The sequence below is a fragment of the Molothrus ater genome, chromosome 9 (assembly GCF_012460135.2).
Source record: "Molothrus ater isolate BHLD 08-10-18 breed brown headed cowbird chromosome 9, BPBGC_Mater_1.1, whole genome shotgun sequence".
NCBI classification, from domain to species: domain Eukaryota; kingdom Metazoa; phylum Chordata; class Aves; order Passeriformes; family Icteridae; genus Molothrus; species Molothrus ater.
Window position 1 is genome coordinate 12,953,264 of NC_050486.2, and position 24,431 is coordinate 12,977,694.

Genomic DNA, 24,431 nt, shown 5'->3' on the forward strand with positions numbered 1-24,431 from the left:
TAAAATGCCTGTTGATTTTAATGTCTGTCTCCTTGGCTTACTCCCTGCTTTGGCTCTATTTCCCCTACCCCACACTGCTTTTCATATGCCTGAATCTTGCCCTGGGTTATCTTTTCCTTAGTAGCCCACTGCAACCTCACAGAGTAGGACTGTGGTGCAAGAGCAGGAGCCTGGCACTGGCTGGCAGCCTGTGAAACACTGCCAGGAGAGCAGGGAATTTGGTTGATGTCTTGGGTCTTGGTGAGATGGTGGAGAATCTGCTGCAGAGCAGAAAAGACAGTCTCACTGTAGCCTGTAAGGGCACCAGTTAGACTGTTTTTAGAAAAAGGGGCTTTAAATCAGACACCTAGGCCTATCTTTACACAGCCAGGTAGGACCAGTGTTATTATGAGCAGATATAAGTACCCCTAAGAGATGAGACTGACTGCAGTCTCAGCACAGACAGGCATTGGCTGCACCAGCATCCACATGCTGCCAGAGTGACCAGAGCAGCCTTGTGCTGTGGCCAGCAGCCCGTCCACCCCAGCAGCACCAAGCTGCATCTGGGCAGAGCTTGGGGTAGCTCTGCTCTCTGTCTTTTAGCTCCATGCCAGGCAGTGAACAGAGAAAAGCATCTTCAGTGTAGTGCAGTTCTTATCAACTGACCGACATTCTAAAGCCAGCATCATGGAGATTGAATCCCATTGCCATGGAAAATCCAGGTTAGAAATTTATTGCTGGGGGTGGGGAATTGAGGGCATTGGGTGGGCCCTGCAGGCATGGTCCCAGGCACAGACCTCTAGCAGGCAGCCTGTTCCCAGGTACTGCACAGCCCTCTGTGCTCTGCTGACTCTGGCAGGGTTGAAGCGTGTGCTCAACAAAAAGGGATCCCAAATGAGTACTCAGATAGCTTTCAGGAATCTCAGGCTAGGACTCACAGGGCTCAAAGGGGACCCCCTCTGCTCAGGCTGTGCCCTGCAGTTATTTGAGTTTGGGCTCTTTTCACTGAGTTAATAAAATACATACTTTTTCTTTTAATTAATTAAATACTTTGATTCAGTGATATACCTTCAGAAAGTGGTTTGTTCTGTGCAGTCAAATGTTTACTGAGGATGAGAAAATATATCCAACCTGCCTTTTTAGAGCTGCTTCTTTTACTTCAAAGGGTAGGCATGACCTTTTGTTTCCTGGTGTGATTTTTACTGAACCTCTGCCTAATTTATTTATCAGGCCACATATAAATTTATTACCACTTGTGTTTCCAAATAAAAGACTCATAGGTTGGTAAGTAGTCTATAGTCAAGCTGCTATTCCTTGAAACTCATAAAAGGATGATTTTGATCCATGGAATCGCTAATTAAAGCTGCTTTTCAATACCCAAAAATTAAGTTAACAGTAATTAATGTAGCCAGCCTGGAACCTTAGGAAACTACTGCCAGCAAGTGTCTTTTGGTGCACTCAAGAGGATGCAGTTTGATTGTTGGCACCAACAGACAGGTTGGGAATTGTAAACATGGTAATTAGCAGTAAGTTTCTGGAACTCAACTTGCCAGACTGGCAGTCTGATTCTTGGAGTAGTTGTCGCATGGGAGGAGGGAAAAACAAAGTAAGGGAATTAGAGCAACCTTGCATTGCTCCACCAACATATGCCACTGGACCAATGTTTTTCTTGGCAAAGATCTCTGACAAGGCGCTTAAAAGCAGCATTGCAGCCCTACTGCAAACTGTGAACCTCACTGCAGGCATCAACTAGGCAACTGCCTCTGGCTCTTCTCTTTAAACTATGAGTGTTGCTCTGTGGTAAGGAATTTCAGAGTCGGAGATCCTTCCACTCCACCTCTGTGGTGGAGCACAGTGTTGATAAGGTTATCAACAATAATGGGATTAAAAGAGTTAAAATCCAGCTTTTGCGGTAATCCCGGAGTATTCTATTGTTGAGCTATCAAAGATTAAGGTTATAGTAACCTTATTAATCCTTGGTGTAGTGTAAATAAAAAGGAAATGTCAACCTTAATTCCACCATGAAATTAAATCTTCACTTCTCTAAATGATGATTCCAACGCAGCTTACTGCGGCCAATGTGGTTTATGAAAATGCGTAACTCATGTGAATTTAAGAAATCCAATCTGAGAGACAGAGAGGGGTGATAAAACATGGCACTTGTTTTGTTTAAAATGAAAAAAAAAATAATGTTCATTCAGCTTGGATGTCTGCAGAAACTATACCGAGAGCCAAAAAAGTATGCAAAGAATTAGGAAGGGACTGTGAGTGCTCAAGGTGTCCATCCCTGTGAGGCAGAGAATGCAGCTGCCAGCTCAGAGCAGATCAGTCATCCCTGTGCCAGGGAACAGCCACAGCACTGCTGGTGCTGTCCCATTCCTGTCCCTGCTTGCAGGACACTGTGTGGCCTTGTCAGTGCTGCCTCAGTAGCAGGGACAGGGTGCCCTGACACAAGCATTGAGCATTGATCCACTTGTGCTTTCAGTGCCAGAGACAACGTGATGAAAACCAAAAAATGGCAGAAATGAAACGGTTGCTGAACCTTCTGCAAACAGCAAGACTTCACAGGTGCTGATGTGAAGGGCACACGTTTTCCTGGCTAAGGTGACTTCCAGAGGGGTGGGAGTTGCCTTTTTTGGCAGTGGATGGTTTCCTCCTCACTTCTGCTGGGCACAGCCCCTGCTCACCCTGCCCACAGAGGTTGAACCTATAAATAGGTCTGAAACTGCCTCTGGGACCAACTACCTGAAGAGACAGAAAGACAGACAGACTGAGCTTTGCTTAGAAGTCAATGGGATCTGGTCCAGGTAGATCTGTGTTTCTTTGTGGGGAGTGGGTGAGGAATTACAGTAAGCAGAAGTGGGCTGAGTAGCCTTTCTTATGCTTTTTTGACTTGGAGGAGAAATAAAGCAGTGGTAAAATGGGGTGATTCTGAATGATTCTGCATATTAAGTATCTCAATCACTCACTCTAAGTCTAGGAGAGTGGTAGTTAAATATCAAGGAGCTGCCTATAGCAGGAACTGAGCTCTCTGGAGGGCAAAAGGCGTTGTGAGAGAATAAGAGATGGTTTTAGAGGGGCTGTTCCTAGGGAAAGGGGCTTTCCCATCTTCCCTATGGTTTCTGCATGTTCTGGAAATTACTGGGTTTGTGGACTGATAGAGCTGGAGACTGGGCATGTTCTGCATCTTCGTATTGTTTGCTCCAGTTCTCATAAACTCTGATAAAGTTGCATAATGAAACTCCGGCTCATAAAAGAACTCATTTAAGGTGGGTTTTTTTCCTTCTTCACTCACTGAATCATGCTCTTCTTTGGTGTGAATTGTCTCAGCTCCAGAGCATGCACCACTTCAGATGTGCCCGCTGGGTCCTGGGCTGTCTCCATCCCCTCTGCAGCTGCAGTTGCTGCCACAAACACAAATTGGCTCACTCTGGCTGCTCTTGTCTTTCCGCAGCGTAGGAACAGATAATGGGCCCATGGGGTTGTTCAGAAATATTGCTGGTTTCCAGTGCTAGCATAATGGTCCCTTCTAGGTAGTATCCCTTTCCTGGACAATTTCCCAGTAAAATAGTAAATGGCAACTGCAGAGCAGTAAAAGCAATGGCATATTTGTTTGACTGACATTTCAGAGCCTGCAGAGCAAATGCAATTAGGATCCACAGTGTGCTGCAGTTTGCTTCCTTCATTTCCCTGCCTTGGAAGAACTACTGTTAGGATCAGCTGAAGTTTGGTCCCTGCTACCTTAGAGTGATGGAGATACTCCAGGGATGGAAGGCAGTGTGTGTCCAAGCCTGTGTGAGCACCCTTTGGATTGAGACCAGTCAGGACCTCAGAGGGCTCAGCTGGGACGGGAGCTGCTGCCACTCCCCTGCTGGCACTGCAGCCCCAGGCAACAGTGACTTTGTTAGTGGGTGTGCACTTCCCCTGGACTCAGCAGAGCTGACACCAGGGTGGCTCTGTGGCACTAACCCTGCACTTCTCACTGGGGAGAAATCTCTGTCCACACCCATGGGTCTGTGCTGGGCAAAGCACCACAGGGTTTGGGCTACCCTGGCCTTCACCAGGGGCAGACAATTGTTTATTTGGAATATTGCAGGATCGACAGTTGATGTGCTTTGAGCACTTTGATACAGACTTGGCAGCAGAAAGAAATGTGAAAAAACTGGTGATAATTATTCAGATTTGCCTGAAGGAGGTAATTGGAAACAAATTGCTACTAAGAGCCACGGCCACGGTTAATTGTGGTGAAGCACTGTGGGCCACTCACCTGAAGGAAAAGACTGCTAGAGGACAAATGGGGATCAAAATTGTTTCTGCCCTGGGTCAGAAAGAGGGTCTCGGTGATATTATTTGGTTTTCTAGGGTTATTCTGTAGCTCCTAGATTCTGACATGAAAATCCAAGCCTGTGGAGCAATGCTTTAATGGCTGGAAATAATGAAGCCAGTGATGGCAGGAGCAGCTGTGGCTTGCCTTGGTGGCAGGGGGATGGCCAGGCTGTGTGGCATCCCTTGTGCCACAGGCAGGTCCAAGCTGACCCCCACAGGAGAGACTCAGGCAGCTGTCACGTCCCCTCCCAGCAGGATGGAGTCTGCAGTGTGCACAGAGCCACCACCCTACAGCCTGCTCCAACTGTGAGTTTTACCTTTCATGTGGAACATTGCTGCCATGCGCTGTTTTATTTGTTAGCAAATTTAAACATTGCAATGTCTGCTGTTCCTGGTGCTTCTTGGATGTCTGGAGTCAGGCAGATGCTGATGCCTGTGTGAATTGATGAAGTGTTTAGCACTGTGGGTCCTCTGGGCACAGGGTCAGGGAAAGCCAGGATGTGGGGTGGCATGCATGGATCTGCTGCCTGGGGGTGACAGGAGGGGGGTCTGCTCTTGCTGGGCAGTGGCTCCTCAGGACAAAACCTCTTTGTCTCTCAGAGAAGCTCTTTCCAAAATGCTATTGCAAGGATTCAGGAGATGAAAACAATGGTGAAAAGGATGATCCATTTTTTACTAAATTTCACTTTTTCTAGATATTTTGATTCAGAGTTCCTGCAGGGTAAAAAAAATAATAAAATTCTGCAGCTTCCTCTATCTGGTGACATAGTCCATATCTGCCTCTTTCAGGACAGATCCTTGCTCTAGGTTCTTGCATATTTGCTTTGTGCTCAGGGAACCAAGTATAGGAGCACACTACAGCCTGTGCTGCTCTGTTTGCTCCCTGTGCCAAGGTGCAAGTGGGGAAAAGACAGGACAGCATGAAAAACGGGAACCAAAGTTTCCTAAAGCAGTCTAAATGCAGGGCAACCCTGCTGAGTTTGTGATGTTATATGAGAATTGGCTGAAACAGGCCTGAGGGTTGGGCCACCCCAATTAGAGCCTCAATTGCAGCATTTTAAAAAGGCCATTAAAACATACACATATAGCACAAGTATTAGAATATGAAACCCCCCATCTAATCTGAGATATGGGAAGAGCCATCACCTGGCTCTCTTTGGTACAGAGAGCCAGGTATGATCCTTTGGTATGATCCTTTGATAGTTTAACATACCCTTATATAGAAAACCAAAACATGCTGATCTGACTTATTATTCTTATTATTATTGACAGCTTTTGGGTAGTCTGGTATTTTAGCCATTTCTCTTCCTTTACAGCAAAATACCTCAGTGCTGTCAATGCAGAAAAGCCTGTCCCCAAACAGTGAGACTGGTGTGACAGTGTTAGGGACATGCAGTCATGCTCCCCTCTGTGGGAGTCTTACCTGCACGAGAGCTGCAGGCTGTCAGGCCTTTCCCCTTGGAATGGCAGCTCTGCTGCACAGGGTACATGAGCAATTGCTCCTGTTTTTAACATGTGGGATCATGAGTTGCTCTTCCACTCGGTGTTGGGGTTGAAAAATACTGTTGAAAATACAGGAGGCTGACTGAGAAAACAGTGAGTAAACTACCTGATGCTCCAAATTTAGATATCATGATTGATAAGGGATATAAAATTGATGACTCTTTTTTCAAGCCAAAAGATACTCTGTTGATATGATGCAATTTCAACATGTTTGTTTTAAGAATACAGCTGTGTTTTACAGTCAGGTGTGCACCTGTATGCGCAGGCACACGTGAATGGAATAACTGCAGTATTCCAGCACTGCCTGGAGTTAGGTGCTGTAGGAAGCTGGCAGTATGAAATGTACTATGAGTTCCCCAGAGTAAAGCACAGTACCTTTACAATAGCATGGAAGCTGGAGTAGTGCTGAGTGAGAATGTTTTCCCCTACATAAATGTGCAGGTAGTAAATAGAATTTCACAATCCCCTTATTTTCCTTTATTTCCTTTTATTTCTTTAAGCTGAAGGGGAAAAAAAAGGGGGGAAAACGGGTTTCCTATGGAAGGAAAAGTTCTTGGCAGGACAACAGCTCTGTGCATGCTCTAAAGGTTAATGGATCCAAGGAGCTGCTGAGCACAAGGTGTGGGTGGGAGGGGTTCACAGAGGGCCCGGTGGGGTCACCTGGGGCCAGGACTTTTAGGAGCTCAGGGAGCTTCGGTGGTCAGCGTGGTGGGTTATTGTCATGAACAGACACAACCTAATCCCGCAGAAAAAGAACAGATAACCACATGCTAAAGGCCCTGCCGCGGCCCCGGGTTTGTCCCATGCCGCGCTCCTCGGGGTGTGGTGCTGTGTCGGCGCTGCTCTGCCTTAGTGCGGCTCTGCCTGGAGGCACAGGGAGCGGTGCCTGGGCACAGCCAGCGCTCCAGCAGCCCTGCTCGCTCTGGGGAGCGGGTCTGTGCCCGGCCGGGCAGGGATGCCGCCGTGAGCAGCCGGCAGCCGCAGCCGGGGCTCCGCGGCCTGCGCGCTGCTCCCGGAGCCGAGCGGCGGCTCCGCCTGGCCCGGCCCGGCCCGGCCCGGCCCGGCCCGAGGATGCGCCTCCGTGGCACCAGCGGGGCCCCGGCTCTCGGCCTTGGGTTTCCTCTTGCTTACGGATAAAGTACAGTGTGGTGTAAGAGGGTTTCCATGGAAGGAAACTGAGGAAGCCAGGAAATTATTTTCTACAGTAAATATTTATACGTATATTATTTAGACTAATACAATCTTAAAAGTTGATGTTTTTTTTTTTTTCACCCAGAAATTTGGTATTACCTTTAGAATATGAGAGTAGGAACTCACTGGAAATCATAAGAGAGAGGTCTTGGTTAAAGAAACTGCAGCTAAGGACCTCTTTCTTTAGGAACTTCCAATCTTTCTACTGATGGATTCCAAACAGCTACTCCGAAGCTCTGAGTATGATTTGCGGAGGATATATCCATACAATGATTTAAGCCTGATATTCACAAGACAAAAGGTTTTGTTGCATTAAACAAATCTCCGCAGTTCTCTGGGTTAACTTGCTGCTTGGTGAAAAGCTGGGGACACCAGATTGCCAAGTGGGTGAGGAAAGGAAGAGGGAATTGGTCTGATGAGCTGAGGAGTCACAATCCACTACTGGAACCCATCCTGCACCCTCCCTGCCCTGCGCTGTTCTTCCAGGCAGGATTCAAGCCTCTGATACCTCGGTTTTCCTGCCCAATTACATGAAATGAGATCAGGGAAAAAACTGTTTACTACAGCGTGTTCTAGTTTTTGGATCCAAACAGATTGCTGTACATTGGGTGTGAAACTTCCTAATGTTTTAGAAATTATGCTGGAACGTCTCTGACTGACAGCTCTGAGCAAAGCACTTTCTGAGGTTATGTAAATGCCTAAAAAGAAATCTAACCCCAAATCTTAGTTGTGTAGCAGATTTGAGGCCTGTGAATTCTATGCACTGCCAGATTTTAAAGCCCTGCTGCTACCTTACCTTACATAAATACTCATAAATACTTACAGTAAGTGTCCTAAAAAGATCTTTGGTTGCTCAAGTGAGCTAGAAGAAAGCATTGCAGGGCTGCCCCATCTCTACTGGTCACAAGGAACGTGCAATTCTGCCCAGGGTGATTCAGCAAGAGTCAGGAACCTGCCCCCCTTCACGTCCAGATAGAGCTGTACATACCAGGGATCCCATCCCAGGCAGAGGAAGGAAGTTATTTTCATTTATGATGCCCAGTAACAGGGCAGAGACCTTTCCTTCTGTGTCTGTGCTCTAGCATGACGCAGAAACAATTTTAAGACCTGTTTATAAATTCCACCCGGGTGTTGCAGCCCTTGCTATGAATCTCAAAATTGTATTCAAGATTTATTAGTATTGGGCTGCTTCTGACACAAGGGATGTGGGGGACAAAGAGCAGCAGCTTCTGTGCTATAAGGAAGCACAAAAAACATGTCAGTACACTTGTAATTTTATGCCTCTAAATGTTGTTATCCAAATGTCATTGTACTTGCAATATTCTGTGTGCATTAAATCTTAGGTGCAGAACCCTATCTTATATCAAAAACGTGAAAGTAGCATCATAGTCTCTCTAATGTTTTAGTGGGAACCCTTGTTAGCTCTTATTGCCTTGTCCTTTGTGTGACTTAAGGCAGAAAACCAAGAGTTTACTGCATTTTAAAGAGTTCAGAAAGATGTGCTTAAGTTAATGGAAGTCTTTCTTTTCAGGGTTTGAATAGGTATGTAAAAACAAGGGGATTGAATAATTGCAAAGTTGATGTGACAGAGCACACTAAATAATGGCTGTGATTAATTTTGTAGAATTGTTCATGAATAATTGGCAAAATGTTTTCTGTATGCAGCAACTTCTAGAACGAGCTGACTCATTATTGCATTTAAGGAGTGGTACCTTGAGTTGAGATCTGATGCCTATTAAAAATTGCAATTGATTTATTTTTTTGGAGAGATTGAATTGGGGTCCTAAAGGACCTGTGGCATTTTCAAACAAAATACCTGTTGTTTACTTACTTCTTTGCTGCTTGTCTCCGGCTAGGTAAGAAATCAGCACTAAATTACAGCATTTCCCACTTCTCCTCTCATGAAAGGAGCAGAGGAGAGGGACAGAACACCTAAGCAAAGGGAAAAGATAGAGGAGGAACAAGGGAGAGGAATGACTGGAAATGGTAGACAAAGAGAGGAAATGGGAGAACAAGCAGAAAGGAGAGAGAAGCAGAAGGAGACAAGGGAATGAAAAGTCGGAGAGTGCAGGGCTCATGTGCCCATGGCTGCCCTAATGAGCTGCTGCTGGTCACAGGCTCTATCTGGTGCTCATCCACGTTCAGCTGGCCTGAGGTCCACGAGGAGCATGAGTAAGCACCAGTTCCCAGCTAAATCTCAGCAGGTTTACTGTTTACCAAACCGTGACAAAAGATGAAGTTATGTCCTATCTGGCCACACACTGGGCTCTTTTTATTTTTTTTTTTTTCTAAGAGGAGAGCTAGCTGATGTTTCTTGCTACTGTCAGAAAAAAGAAAGTCAGTGATTGTGATTTAGAGGAGCTAAGTATTTAAAATAAAATATACATTCATATAAAGTGATTTCATATAAAGATTCAGTGATAACCAGATGACTCAAATCAATGCATCCTCATCAAAGGCCAAAGATTATTTTATAAGGTGTTTATACACTGTCTCTGCCCTCATTGCATCCTCTTACAGATTTACAGATGAGGACAATGAAAACATGTGTTCCATGCAATTACTTGCTGCTGCCTTATAAAAAGCCAAAGCCCAATAAACTTCAATATGGAGTAAACTAATAGTGTCCTTGTGAAAGAGCAACCTGAGGAGTTGTGTCCTACTACTGATAGCAAAAACAGACCTGTCACTGAGATTCAGTCTTCATAAAAAGCTAGGTTAAGATAAGATTTGAAATAGTTTGGCTTGGCATTTCCAACCAGTTGAGAATGAATTCTGAACTTGGGTTGGCAAGAGTTAAGAGCATATCTTCTATAAATCTTTATTTTGTGCTTTGGAGAGACCAGCACACTTATCCTCTGGTAATCAGAAATACTGCCTACCCTCACACAGAGTAGAGATCTGATAAAAGCTCTGATCACAATTTGTGCTTTGCTTTCCTCATCATCAATGCAATTTTGAAGTCATGTTTAAGAGGAAGTCCACGCATTCCTCACTGAGCAGGAATAACCCATCGGGTCTGAGCAGGAAGAGTTAACATCCTAGACACAGTGATTTGTACAAACCAAAGAACATAAAGAATATTCCAGGAAAGCCATAAAGAGAGATGATGCAGTAATTGTTTCTGGGACATTAGAAATACTGCTGTGCTTCCAAGTTGCTGAGTGAGCCTGACTGCAGTGTCTGGCTCAGGGTGACTCTGGGGATGGCACTTTCACAGATATCAGCAATGCAGGGTAGTCCCAAGCAGGTCCTGAAACTTTAACATGTGATGAGGTCAGAAAGTAGTTTGGTGCAGTGATAATGATTTATTTAATGCAACTAACGTATGTAAAGATTCATCCGAGACAGTGTGGAGTCTGCCAAGAGCACTTTCTTGGACACCACAGTGATCAATCCAGGCTGGAGGCTGAAGGCTTGAGTATAGGTCTGTGGGATCAAGCTACTAATTTTTAGTGGGTTTGAGCTGCTCTTAAATATACTTTCATTAGTTAGGGTGGCACCACCAAGTCTGCTTCCTACTGAGCAATAGGAAGACAGAAAGACCATCTACAACAGTAATAGTTTTACACAAATTGATTTAATGTCTGGAATAATAGGAAACTTACAGAGCTTGGATGAGGGATGAAGGAGGTGGACAGAAAGAGGTGGAAATAGAGGAAGATATCTCAGCTGGCTGCAGACAAAGGAGAAATGTGTCTTCTCTCTTTTCTCCTGTCAGCTGAAGCACACCATGTTGCACGCAGGTGCAGAGAATGCTTTTGGCACACCCATGAAGCCATTCTTGACTTTGTGACCTGTTTAGTGACAGGTGAACAGCCCCTGGGTGAAGTGGGTGTGCTGCCTTTTGCACCCTTTTGATGTCTTATTCCACAACTGGGTCCCACCACAGGGTCCTTCAGGCTGTGGTTTACTGAATGGTCTGCTAAGGGGCTTAATTACAGTCTCAAATTCCCAAAGGTTTTTCTAGTCTGTCTGAAATATTTATGTCTGCAACAATTCAGACCTGTTTATGTCTCTTTTTTTGCCTGCTGGGTAAAAAGTAGTTTGGCTTTTACAATGTGTCTGTATACAGGGTTTTAGTAGCTTGGATTACTTTTATATGTTTATAATGAAAGTAACAGCCCCTTAAAAATTGGATTATTGATCATGGGAAGACAGTAGGTATTTTTAATCTTCGAGGCAAGACTACAAATAAATCAAATTATATGAAGTATTTTATTTAAAGGCATTTGATTTTATTAAAACTGCTACATCTGGTGTTTGCATAAATGGAATAATTCTGCTTGTTCATATGAGGGTTCAGAGGAAACCATGGTAGGCGTTAGTGCTTCTCACTCAGTAAAGTGCACTGATGTCAATAAGTAAAAATTAAACTCTTTCCAAATTGCAAAAAAAACACTGAAAGATTAAAAATTAAGGATTTTGACAGGTGTAAAATTCCCATTTCAGCTGATAAATTGTCCACAGGAGTTGTGATCTTTTTGCACAGATGCACATGATGCACTGAAAATGTAGGATACCATCATGTGCACCTATACATACATACAAAGTGTAGTTGAGCATGTGTGTAAGTGTGTATGTATATTTCTAAACCTAAATACCTATATACATATTGCACTGTCATGAGGCACCACGGCTGCTTTTGGCCCTGCAGTCTGTGGCACTTCTGTGGATGTCCTGTCCAGTACCTGTAGCAGTCTCTCCGACTGTCCTGCTTGGAATTCCCACCCTAGTGATGATGAACTGCAGCACAAACACCCTCCCTGTCCAGATGTCTGAATCTGGGGGTTTGTTTGCATGTTCCAGATGTTTGCTCTGCCAGATTTGACCACAGGAATGTGAGGCCAGTGGGCTGAGCCTCATGAAGCAGAGAAGAGAAGCAGTTAGCCTGGAGTTTGCATCTTCCATCATTTCTAAGGGTGAGGCAGAAAACTGGTTTCTCCCTGGGAGAAGTCAACCAAAGAGGAGCTGTGCCTTGAAGGAGGTGGGAATGTGTGAATGCCAATGGTCTTTGTCATTAAGCAGCCCTCTTCAAGCTGGCTGAGGAGCTGACAGGATCTGTCGATTCAATCTTGCCTTCAAAAGACAGGAACAAAATCACCACTGTAACTTTTTGGCAAAGCAAAATGTTTTGTTTGCTGGCAAGGGTTTAACTCACGTGCAGCCCTGCTGCCCTCCTAGGATGTCAAAGAAAGAGGCTTTGCAAGTCAAATGCTGCCTGCCTCACCAGCCTGTCTTACCCCAGTGATGAAGTGCTCCAGCATCAGAAGTCACCTTCTGTGTTCAGCTGAGCTCAACTGGAGTCGTGCTCTCTGGCTGTGCTGTTAAGTGGCTCTGAAGATGTTACAGGTGCAGAGCTGTGCTGCTGTATTTCAAGTGATCATAAAAAATCACTGGATAAATTGAAAAAGTGTGACTTTTCATTGTAGCAAGCTTGGACTGGATAAGCAACTCCATCATTGTGCTAAGGCAGCAGATGCAGTCAGTGTTTGGAGGAAATGGTCATGACCTGATGATCCAAGAGATTCAGTGAGGGAAAAAGGATGCTGGAAGCTCTTTATGTCAGAGTAACACTGGTGGGACAGGCAAGGGAAGCAGAAGGACCAGACAGTGGGAGGGGGTGGGAGAGGATGAACAGAAAGGGGCAATGCAAGCAGAAAACCCCTTTGCTGTGCTTCAGGCTTACTCTTGTGCTCAGAGATGTGGGATAAAAAGCAATAGCTTCAGGAAAAGCCCTTTCCTGAAGATCAGCAGAGCATGCCAGGAGGGTGCTGCAGCCATTGTCTCTGCAACCAAAGTGAGGAGCAAAGCCACAGTCTGATGGGGTTGGGCTGCAGGGGTCAGATTCAAGATCTGGATAACCCTGAGAGTTGGGTCCGATGGGTCCCCAGAACCAGGGAAGGCCCTCAGGCCCTCTCCCCACATGGGGATTCACAACCAGCTGGGACAGGGTACCCTTGGATGCTGGGATGGACACTCCCCACAGAAGCATCACATCAAAGCTGGTCCTTAGCCAAGCAAACGTGGGTGGACTGTTCCTGGAGTGTTTGGGTCGGTGAACAGCTGGCCCTGGGAATGTGTGGGCTCTGGGACCCGAGCCGTGACCTGAGGAGGGCCCAGGGGGCCAGGATGCTGCCCAGGGACTTCACCCTGAGGAAGGGCAGCTGTGAATCTTGGCAAAAGCCAAGCTGGTCTTGCATAAATTCTCTGGTGGTTCAGGCTGGCCAGGTTAAACATGTCCCTTACCTTGGCTTTGTCACAACTCTGACAGAAGTCCCAGGTGTGGGTCAGAGCTGCCCCTGTACATGGCACTTGCTGGAGCAGGAAGGGTGTGCAGAGATGGAGCCTGCCTCTGTCAGGGCTTGGCCATCATGCTCCCACATAGGTGACTCACTCAGGAGCCCCTTGGGCAGCAGGTGGACACAGCCTCTGTTCCCTCTGAGCCGCTCCATACAGAGGCTGGGCAGGGCAGCCATGCTGGGGCCCTGGCTGCTCCCTGGAAGGAGGAGAGAGAGATCAGAGAGGGGAAGAGTGTGGACTGGGAGAAGGTGATAAAACAGGTCCTCGAGGCAGGGGCTGAGGTTGATATGCTGCTGTTGTGAGCTGCATTACCTGACAGGACTTGCCCCATGCCAAGGGTAGGTCATCTTTCCTTTGACTCAAGAGGGTGTTGGGGGGTGTGTTTGCTAGGCCCAGAAACCAGTCGCTGCTGCACTGGGTCTTTACATGGTCAGTTTGGTATGTTCTGCTGCCCTCTGATCTGCAATTTCTATTTAATTGTTTACATGAACTCAGGCTCTTGCTGTCTTGGGGGAATTTCACCTATGTAAGCGCTGGGAAAATTTACCTTTATTCAAATCATAGCACCTTTGACATAATTTTTCACTGTATTACTTTGTTTAGGTCCCTTTTAAAGAAGTTAATAAAGCTGGCAGCACAACTCCACTGACTCTCAGCAGAACATCTCTCTCATTCCTGAGGTCCCTTTCATAACCAGTTATATTAGCATCCTTCGTTAGCATCCTGCTTTTCTCTTCAGCATTACCACGCAATGTGCTTTCTTTTGTAGTACCTAAAGCTTGTGAGATAACTCAGTTTGCCTCCCAGTGGGGGAGAAGGTATCTGTAATCTGTGTTTCGTGTCTTGGGTCTCTTGAAAGGGCTAGAAATCCCAAATGAAGTAACTTGTGGGTTTTCTGTCTCAGAGAATTAGGATGTCTTTGCATTACTGAGCAGGCAAACAGTGAGCAGTGCTTGATCAATAAGAGGCATTGCCAGAGGTCTGCTATAGTCTGCCACTGCTGATGGTAAGTGTTGCTATAGGCTATGGAACTAGGAATATAAAATGTCAAATGACAGTAATAATTCATGCATCCTGGGACATATAAAACCAACAGCATGTCAATAGCTGTGGCATGCTCTGCAGAAAATATGCAGGATTTAGACGTTGCAGGAGTCTGTTTTATTTTAGACCACACTTTCCTTGGTGAAATATAGACTTTCCCTGTTTGTTAAAAGCATTTATTTTCAGTTTCATGTTGCTGCTTCTCTATTAACATTCTAAGAGCCACACAGCTCAAAAGGGGCCCTGAGATTCAAAAAGCAAAATATATGTATTTACTGAAGAAAAACACATAAAATATTTATAAAACAGAGGGTGCAATACTATTTGAGATTCATGGACCATTTCAGCATTCATAAAAGCAAATATGGTTCTAGTATTGGCTTCACCTGGAATCAGACTTTACTAGAGAGGTTACCCAGGAGGGACCTGCCTTAAAATGAAACTTATTACAATCATTAATTTTACATGGAAAATCATTACATTTTACATGGAAAGCAGAATGTCTTGTGAAATAAGTAAGAACTTCTCTAATATTCATCTTCTTTAAAAATACTTCAGGATAATTAATATTACTTTTCTTTTACGAAAAGATATGAAAAGGGTGAATTACTGCATCTGGGAGGGCACAGCAGGCATAAGAAGAAAGATTGTGTGTATCTGATACTTGTTTTCCCCTGTGCCTCTGCTGCTTGGGAACCTAAAAGTGAAGGGTGCTGTTTTACTGGCTAAGGCTCCCACAAAAATTCTTCAGATGAAACTTTAATGAGAGAAGGGTAAAAATATATTTGAGCAGCCCCATTCTTATGCTTTCAGCTGTTTGCTCCTGAGCACCTCAGCTGTGGGTTGTCAGGCCTCAATTTCTGTATATTTGCTTGAAAGTAGAAGGGCAAGACAGAAAAGTTGTGTGTCCTTCATGATTACATGAATATAGGGCTTAATGTACAGGTAATACTTCTAAAAGAATGTAAAATATTAACTGAGAAAAGAAAGAAGGAAAAGCATCACAAAGAAATCCACTACACATTATTTAAATCTCCCCCTGTGAGAGGCTGAGGATTCAAACACATATGAGTCGTCTGCTCTTCCATGTGGCAGCAGCCCCTCTGCTTCAGAGTTGCACAGTCCTGGCACTCAGTTGTCTGCTTGAGAATTTTTTTAAAAGTTATATATTAAAAAAAAAGTCTTAAATATAATTTCCATTCTTTGAAGACCATAACGTGATTTTGGGGCAGTGGACTGTACCCATATAGACAGGCACTAATAGATATTTTGGCACATCTTGCTGAAGCTAGCTTGATATGGAGATGATTGAAATAAATAATAAGCAAAATTAATCCTGCTAACTGTCTGAGACCTAAGAAAAGGGATGTCTTTGTTCTGACGAGAACATCTTGGCTCGTTCTGCTCCTTTGGCTTGGTTTGGGGAGGATGTATTTAACAGTCCTCCCATGATACTTGGCAAATATAAAGCTGTCACATTGGATCCTGCTTCTCTTTGTATTAAAAGAATGTCTATGGTGTTTATGTTATGGGAAAAAAGCACTATTTCTACTTATTGTATTTTCATTGTCTCTTTTCTTATGACTGTACTGTTTGCCAGCAGCCAAGGGGCCACTTTGATGCTTGCTTTGATACCATGGTTTATTGTGTTGCACAGTTGAGCCTATGGTTTTCCTTTCAAATCAGAGTTGGCATACTGGGTGAAAAAAAACCAAACCAAAAATAAAGCTTTTCTCTAATTATGGTTATCTCATAAAGTCTGCATTTGTTACAGCTGCTGGGGTGTTGGAAATCAGTGTTTGTAAATACCTATATATTCTGATTTGTTTTCAGCCTCAGAGATGTTTTTGTCTGTCTGTGTTCCTCACCCCTGGCCATTCATGCAAGCAGCCTTCCCTACCTGCACGCCGAGCTGCACTGCCTCGGGAAGATACCAGCCTGTTACCCAGCTTATCTGCATGGTACCAACTTCACCTTGTTCCCTCTTCTCACTCTGAGGGATTAGCATCCAAAGAAAACCAAATTAGTCTGGTATCAATTCAGCCAGGAAAGCGAGTAGCCCAAGCGACCAGAACGCTCCTGCTGGCAGGACTGAGTGCAGAAGGAGGCTGGCAGGGTGTGCTCTTTGTGTGCTGCCCAGCTCCACCACGCTCTCTCAGAGGCCCACGGGGACACCCTGGGTCCTGCTGTGGGGAACCAGACTCTCCTGTGCCCACAGGAAGCCTTACTTGCTGGCTCCATGCTCCATGTGGCAGTGCCAGTTAGGATGTGTATAATGCCTGCTTGGATGTGTCTGTTGCTTTTCTCCATGTGTCTTGTGGTCATCTGAGAACTGATGAGGAACCATTCTGTTTCCATTTTGCTGATGGAAAAGGAGAGCCTTTGAGAGGCTGAGTGATTTGTCCAGGATCATGCAGCAAATCAATGGGAGAAAAGGGGATCAGGCCATTCTACACAGGAGTGCCTTTAACTGTCCCATGGGCTTTCTAGGGAAAGGCATGCAGGTCCCCAAAGAGGCCTCTTCCAGCAGTGTTCCTCCATTATTTCTGTCAGATTATTGCTGTGAACAGTGGAGAAATGCAAAACGTATTATTCATTTCTCCTACTCCTAAAATCAATAGCTATCAAAATACAAATACAATTTAAATCAAAAGGCACTTATTGAGTGCAGATCCTACTAATTAGGTATGATTTCCCAACACTTTCTTAAATTATTTATCCAAGGGATGGGTGAAAGGCGCTTTATATGTCCCAGAGTGAATATTATAAACCTCTTGTCATGATACAGAAAATGTGAAATGTAGTGCAATGCAGTATGATTTGTAACCTTGATGAACTAATGTAATATCAATAGACATCAATCTGTGCAAAAAAATAAATCTGTCTCATCATAACATCTAACAAGATATGTCAAAAGTCAATAACCTTGTGAAATGGACACGTATCAGTGAAGGTTACAGACTTTGCTGCTAGGAATCAATTAAAAATGTAATACCCACTTGCAATGGAAATTACTACACCATCACCAAAAAGGAGGTTTACATCATGCATGGACATTTGTCATAAGGGCAGCTCCCTTTAGGCTGGCTGTTGGCTCTGTAAGCAATTCCACTGCCATAGATGGCTTTTTAGTTTTTTTTTCTCTTATGCTGCTATTGCTTAGTTTAGCCCCATAACCAACATGCAAAAAATATTTATGCCATATCCAGTTAAATATATTTTTAAAACCCATACAGAAAAGAGCCAATGGTTTTGAAGATTTTTGTGTAAAAATTAGAAAGCAGCTCTCCTGTTAAATGAAAGATTTACAATTTTCAGACAATAATGCAGATCAATGTTCTTCAATTTTTAATTATAAGGATTTTTCTCAAGCTTCTTTGGATCTTAATTTTCAAACTTATACTTCCCATCCATACAGCAGATCTTAAGGCTCCACCACACCAACCATGTGTCAAGTGAAATTCTTGATCCCATCATATAGATGTGATACCCACTCACCAAAGGCTTTCAAATCAATGATTTAAAAGAAGAGTATGAAATATTATATATGTTTTCTCCTCAATTTTTGAAACCAATTGATAAAATATTCACTTTTTAGGCATTTTACTTTGCCAATGTAATCTGATAATAACTTCAGGGCAAGTGTAACTTTGAGGCCAAAACTAAGGATTTGAATGGGAAGGGAGGTCCTATGGCTTCAGAGACAGCAGTATGTGAGGGGCTGAAGTAAAACTATCAGAGTAATTCAGAGCTTAAATTTTTATCTTGGTGCTTTCTTGTGTAGCCTTAATGGTGACCAGCCCCCAGGAAAGCCATCAGGAGCCTGAGCAAAAAGCTGCAGTGGTCCAAAGTGCCTGTGTGGTTCAGCTGCTGCAGGCAGCCCGCGATCACTCGGCAGCACTTCAGTGCAATTGTGCAACCTGGGATTCAAGGCAGAGCCATAACTCAGAATTTCATGGCATTTTACAGCACAAGTCAGAATTTTAATGGTATTTCAACCTTCCTTATTAGTTGGACAATAAGTGTCTTTCAGCCAGTGTTCTGCAAATTCCTTCCTGGTGGTCTGCAAAAGACACAGCTTGAAAGTCAGAGCAGTGGAAGTGAATGCGGGGTGTGTGGAAATGGATCTTGAATTGATGGGAGGAATAAGGGGTTCTGAAAAAGCACTGCAATAAGATGGCATGGGATAATAAGGGTAGTAGCAAAAAGTTTAAAAAAGCATGCCATGATTAAATTGGATATACAGGATAAATTCAACTTCAGTTATTCAGCTATCCTGCTTGTATTTTTGTTGGTTTTAATTAATGAAAGTTTGTCTGGCAGGTATGAAAGTAAAGTTCAATCTCAGAATGTTTGAATTAGAACTCCCAGCTCCATCAAGTGAAACAGGCAATGCTACATTTAATGTTTTGCATTTTCTCATTCTGTTTAAATGTGAATGAGTATCTGGAAGGAATATCCAACATTGCAAATACTGTTTAGTGATATATTCTTCTTATCTTCTTTTTTTCTGTCTAATGCCTTTCATACATGCTTAAAAACTGTGTGATTGTATCTCTGATTGTGTATTAGTGACTGCAAAGGTTACCTAAATTGAGACAATGGACTAATTTTATTTCAAATGCAGGGTATAAGCACATCTGTTTCAAACAGATTTTTGAAATGCCTTTTGTGAGTTCAAATCACATACAGTAATGACCACTTAAGTGAGCTCCTACACACACAACAAGTCATTTGCAACAGTGCTAACAAATGTATTTATAAAATGTCACTTGCATTTTGGTGTTCTGAAATAGGCTCATCCTCTCCATTGCCCTGGAAAATTCAGCCCTCTGTTATGTAGAGGATACTAAAGAAAAGCATGTGTTCTACCTCATGGAGGATGTGTTAGCTACTGTATAACTGTACTTGATAGATATTTTGTATTTTGCTTGGGTCTCCCTTTGAGAGAGGCGTAAAATTTTTTTGAGTTGTAACTAACACTGTTTTCTAGCCATGAATTGTTATATAAGATTATGAATATAATTGAGGTAATAAAACCAAAGCAAACAGTCTAGATTATATCTCTGGATTGTATTCATAGGTCAGAAGTGTGGTTTTGCTGAATATCACATTGATTTCAGAAGAGTATAGTTTGGAAATGATCACATCAGCTGAGGGGCTATACCTTACCTATGAACCTACATCAAATAGCTCACTTAGCCTTTTGCCACAGATGTCCTTTCCAAAGATAAAGGTGTGTACAGCCTGCAGGTATCTACAGTGGGCAGACTGAAAGTAAACAAATAGACATGTGTTCATTCAACAAATTTCTACTGTAAATGATTTTGCCTTAAACTGTGGAAGGATCAAAGAAAAGCTTTGCAGAACAGCTTCTCCATCATGGAGCTGGATTGCAGCAGTGCTTCCTGCCTCTGCTGAGATGCAATCTGTCCTGCACTTGTCCTGTGAAGCAGGAAAGTGCTATTATATTTAATTTTCAGAGAGAGAGCTAAGACATGGACAGAAACCATGGGACTGCACACCTAAGGGAACTCTGCAGAAGCTGAGGAGCTGAAGAAAGCTGTGTGGAGGCCACGGCTAATAACCTAAACCATTAGATCATTCTCACAAAATCTATGTTGCCAAATCTGTTGCCACTGAAATCTGAAATCAAACATTAGCAGCCAAGAACATCATGCTAATTAATTGCCTCAGGAGGACACAATTTCCAAGATCTAATGAAAGATGGAATCCAGCTTCCATATGTCCCATTTGATAGCCCAAGAAAACACGGACACATTTTTCAAAGAAACAGTGACAAATGTCCAAGTACTTGTCTCTCAGCTGAATAAAACTAATCACCAGGTCCAGGGATAGAAATGGCTGCTCATCAGCACCTAGCCTGAAAAGCCAGCCCAGGATGTCGCTGACAAACCATTTTCCTTCAGAATGTTGAAGGCAGCTTCAGAAGGTGACAGCTGAGCACCAGAGCACCTCTGTTCTGCCTACAGAGCAGCATTACTCCTGCCTTGCATGCAGCTGCCTTGTCATGGTGCTGGTTTATTTTAAAAAATAATAATTAGGGACAAAAAAAGTTAGCATGTCACATTCTTGACGAAATAGTGAGGAGAAGGCAGAGGTATCAGTACTCACAGATATGTGCCAGGGCTGCCTTGCACTGCTATAAACTTGTCCTTGCTTGAACTTGACATTCCTTTGGATGGGATGTTTGTGCCAGAGTGGCAGTGGTGCACAGCCCAAGGGAAACAGTGAGGGCTGGAGAGCCTCTGCCCTCCCAGAGAGGCAGGCCTGCCTGGCTGTGGAAGCAGAGCCCCGCTGGGATTGTCCTAGCTCTGCGTGGCTCTGAGGCATACAGAATCGTTCAGCCGGCTTAAAGACATAATGTTTCTTTTAAATATTTATTGTTTGAAGGATCCTGACATGCATGAGAAGGTCTGTACTATGTAAAGACCACATGCTGTTGTGGCTGCACTCACAGTCTGCCACGTTTCAGGGGATGCAGGAGTCATCTCTGTGCACCCTGCTCCCACTCCTGCTTTGCTGGTGTGAGGTGTTTCACACAATTCCCAGGTTTGTTTGGATAGAGTTGAATGATCAGCTTGTTGTAGCAGACCTGACCATGAGGCATGAACATCTTTTGCTTGCCACAGCAACAGCCCCAGCCTGAGTGCCATGCTCAGAGGATGGCCGGGAATGTCTTGGTGCCCAGCGAGCAGCCTGGGAGGCCCAGTGCAAACAGGGAAGGGGCACAGTTATAGAGCAGGGCTGTGACAGGCCTTGGTGTCTAATCCAGGGTTTCTGAGTGACCCCTTATCCACACAAACAACATTAGTATTTTCTAAGGGGTCAATTCTTGGAAGCATACAATATTTTCACTTTCCTCTTTCACCTTTTACATATAATTCATGTGAAACTTCTAATCTAAAAAGAGTATCTTGACACCCTGTTTAGTAAAAATGGTTATGAGGAAAGCAGGGACAAATTGCACAGCAAATTTTCACTCTAAATATTGAAGAAAATATATTTTATTCTGTCTATCCTGAGGAGATTAAAGAAAAAAAATAAGAAGGTCAAGGTAAGTAATTGTAGCACACCATCTATTGTGTATTTCCTCAAGATTACTCCGGTTGTACAGAATAATGGCATTGCTGAACTTCAGTAACTTCCACCACACAAAGGCACAGCATTTTGACAGGACTCAGTAAATCATTTAAAATCATAAGGGCCATTATGCAGACTGTGTGATAAAGTTAGAGACAGGGTATTTTTCTGCAATTGGTCTTCAATTTCCCTCTAGATTTTAGGTGACATAAAGCTCAAAAGGAGCTCCTAGTGCTACTCTCCCAGAGATGAGATCAACACTTATGAGGACATGTTTTGATGACACAGCTCAGAAAATTGAAGGGATTATTATTATGGAAGGACCAAGGTGATAAGTACTGTGTTATATATGAATAACTGTCAGTCAGACAAGCCAAGAAAGGTCATAATCCATTATATTAATGTCATAAATGTTATCATAAACTGACATCAGGATGGTAAACTGGGATTCTTGCACTTTTTAAAGTGCTGCTGTTCTTAAATGACACTGTCCTGGAAAGACATGTTGATATTAATTTTTCTCTCAAAATAAAAGACTTTAAAGATTTCAGCAAAACAGAAGTAGTATTTTACATATTTGTTTGGGGTGTTTAAACTTTTTTTTAAAAGAAACTGACTGAATTATCACAACAGTATCCAAGATACCATGAACAGATGGGAGAGGAGAGACCCAATCATTTCTGAATGTTTACTGTCCCCCTTTGCTTAATCTGAACTGTAACTTTCACACTTCACTAAGACACCTTCTGGGGGCCACTCTAGCTGAGGATAGAGAAGCAGAAAGGCAGAGGTGGAAGCTCCTGGCCTGGCTGCTGACTGCCCCAAGTCAGAACTGCACCTTTCTGTAATTCACTCCCTTGACATTAGTATTTTTCCCATATCAGATATGAACTGTGATGATACTCAGGAATGTATGACAGTGAAAAAGACAATTTTATGTCTTTTGTGTTGCTGAGCATTTTGATGCCCACAGAGAGCAGGCAGCTCAGTGGATGTTACCAGTGCATGCCTCCTCTGCCATCCTCCTTACCCTGGGCTCCCAGAGGAGGATCCCCAGGGATTCAAATGAGACTTTGTTCTTGCCAGCACCACAGAGTGCTCCATCCATTGCTGACCAGTTACGAGCCAGCAGTAAATTACTGTCACTTCTGTAAAGCTGCTCCCAGCACAGGCTCCCAGGTGAGAGTAAGGGAGGTGAACTCTGAGCCCATGCAAAACCAAATCCTTGTGTCCACACTCAGTAACCTTGCAAATTCTACAAACAAACTGTGTAATGCTGAAATGTGGGTGCATCAGGGGTGAAACAACTGGACCAGTCATTTCCAGCTTTGGGGAGAACACCATGGTAAACTCCAGAAATGCAAGAGGAATTTAAGGTGAGTTTTCACATCCCACACAGAAGTCAAAAGAGAAAAGCAGGGTAAGTACTTCTGGAAGGTGCCATGCTGTATTTACTGACCACATCAGATCAGAGCCATGGTTTTCTGTCAGAAGTTAGAATGCAAGATGTCCAGCAGCCTCCTGCAGATGTATGGCTGTGGTGCCACTGTCGTGGGCAGGAGGCAGCCCTGGTGAGTCACTGCAGCACTTCTGGCAGGAGCTGGCTGTCTGCAGTAGGCATCCACTGGTGGAGTGTGCCTTGCAAAAATCACCCATCTAGTCTAGCTTGTACAATCCACAAATAAGCCATGTTTGTACCATGCAGGTAAAATGTTCAGGGTGAAACCAATGTGGGCTAACTTGAATTGTATAAATAACTGCAAATGATTACTTCAAATGAGAGCATAATGTCTGGAACCATAGGCAGGAAAATACATTTACAGACTATCAAATTATCTTGGGATAATAGTGCAATGCTTTTCACCGCTGTACTTTGTGTTCTTGTAGCTGAGCAAAGAATACTACTGCTGAAAAAGGCTCTGAATGTCAAAGAGAAGAGATTTCATAAGTAGAGTGCTTCCACATAAGAGACTGCCATTTCTGTTATTTTAGGGGAACATTAGAAAACCCCCAGCAAACAAAAAAAGTTATTTTTTATGACTTGGAACTACACAGAATAACATCTGATGATAAACAAACCTTTAGAAAATTTGTCTATTTTATAATATAACCTGCAAAGTGCTTCCTTGTTCATATGAGGTTACTTATCCCTGTGATTGCAACAAAATGCTTTTGATCAAATGTGTTTTCAGAACTGGCACAACCAAATCAAGTAGCTAAGCTGTTATATCAGTTTACATGCACAAGTGCTGTTTGAGTATAGAATTTTTGGAGCACATTTTTAGAGAAAACAGAGTGCCCTTTGAAATCTTGGAACTAAAGCTGTATAAATGCCCTAATGCTGTTTATGATGTCTGTGGAAATACATGACACTCAAAGTGCTCTTAGGATGCTCCAAAGTATATCAAAGAGCATTAACTTCAGCACAGCTGGGAATGTCCCCAGCTTTACTTATGAATGCATGTTTCTTATATCCTGTATATTAACTATAGCTACATACAAGGCCACACTTAATATAGCCTTGCTCATTGAGAATAATCCACATAGTAAGCCTGTTAGGTAAGGTTTAGCATCTACATTTTTCTGCTCACATCTGCTTGCCTGACAGATATAATCTGCCTGGATGTCACAGTTTACATCCTATTTTCATTGGACGATAATGAAACTTGATCAGTGTCTTCATTCCTTCTCTGTCGCTCCAAGAAATATTTCTGCTTGTCAGCTCCCCCTTACCAGGACTCTCTGGAGTGACCCTTAGCCAGGTCCTTTATTAAAGGGTAGTGCATGCAAGGCTTGAAGGCAACTGTGCCATTTATCATTGTGCAAACTGCTTGCAGAAAGTGCTACTTACAAGACAGTAGGGAAATAAAAAGTGATATAGCAATTTCCTAACCTGAATTTTCTCTACTTCCTTTTCTCTCACAAAGGTCTGGCATATCACTATTTTAGTAGCAATAAGTCAGTATTTGCTTTCTGAAGAC

General features: G+C 43.5%; 1 long non-coding RNA gene across 1 annotated transcript in view; it reads left to right on the forward strand.

Moving 5' to 3' along the window:
• LOC118689317 (uncharacterized) overlaps positions 1-24,431 on the forward strand; it is a 32,310-nt gene continuing 7,879 nt past the window's right edge. Inside the window, exon 1 of the long non-coding RNA XR_004980597.2 lies at positions 1-24,431. This exon is cut by the window's right edge and continues 4,785 nt beyond it. This is a non-coding gene — a long non-coding RNA (uncharacterized LOC118689317).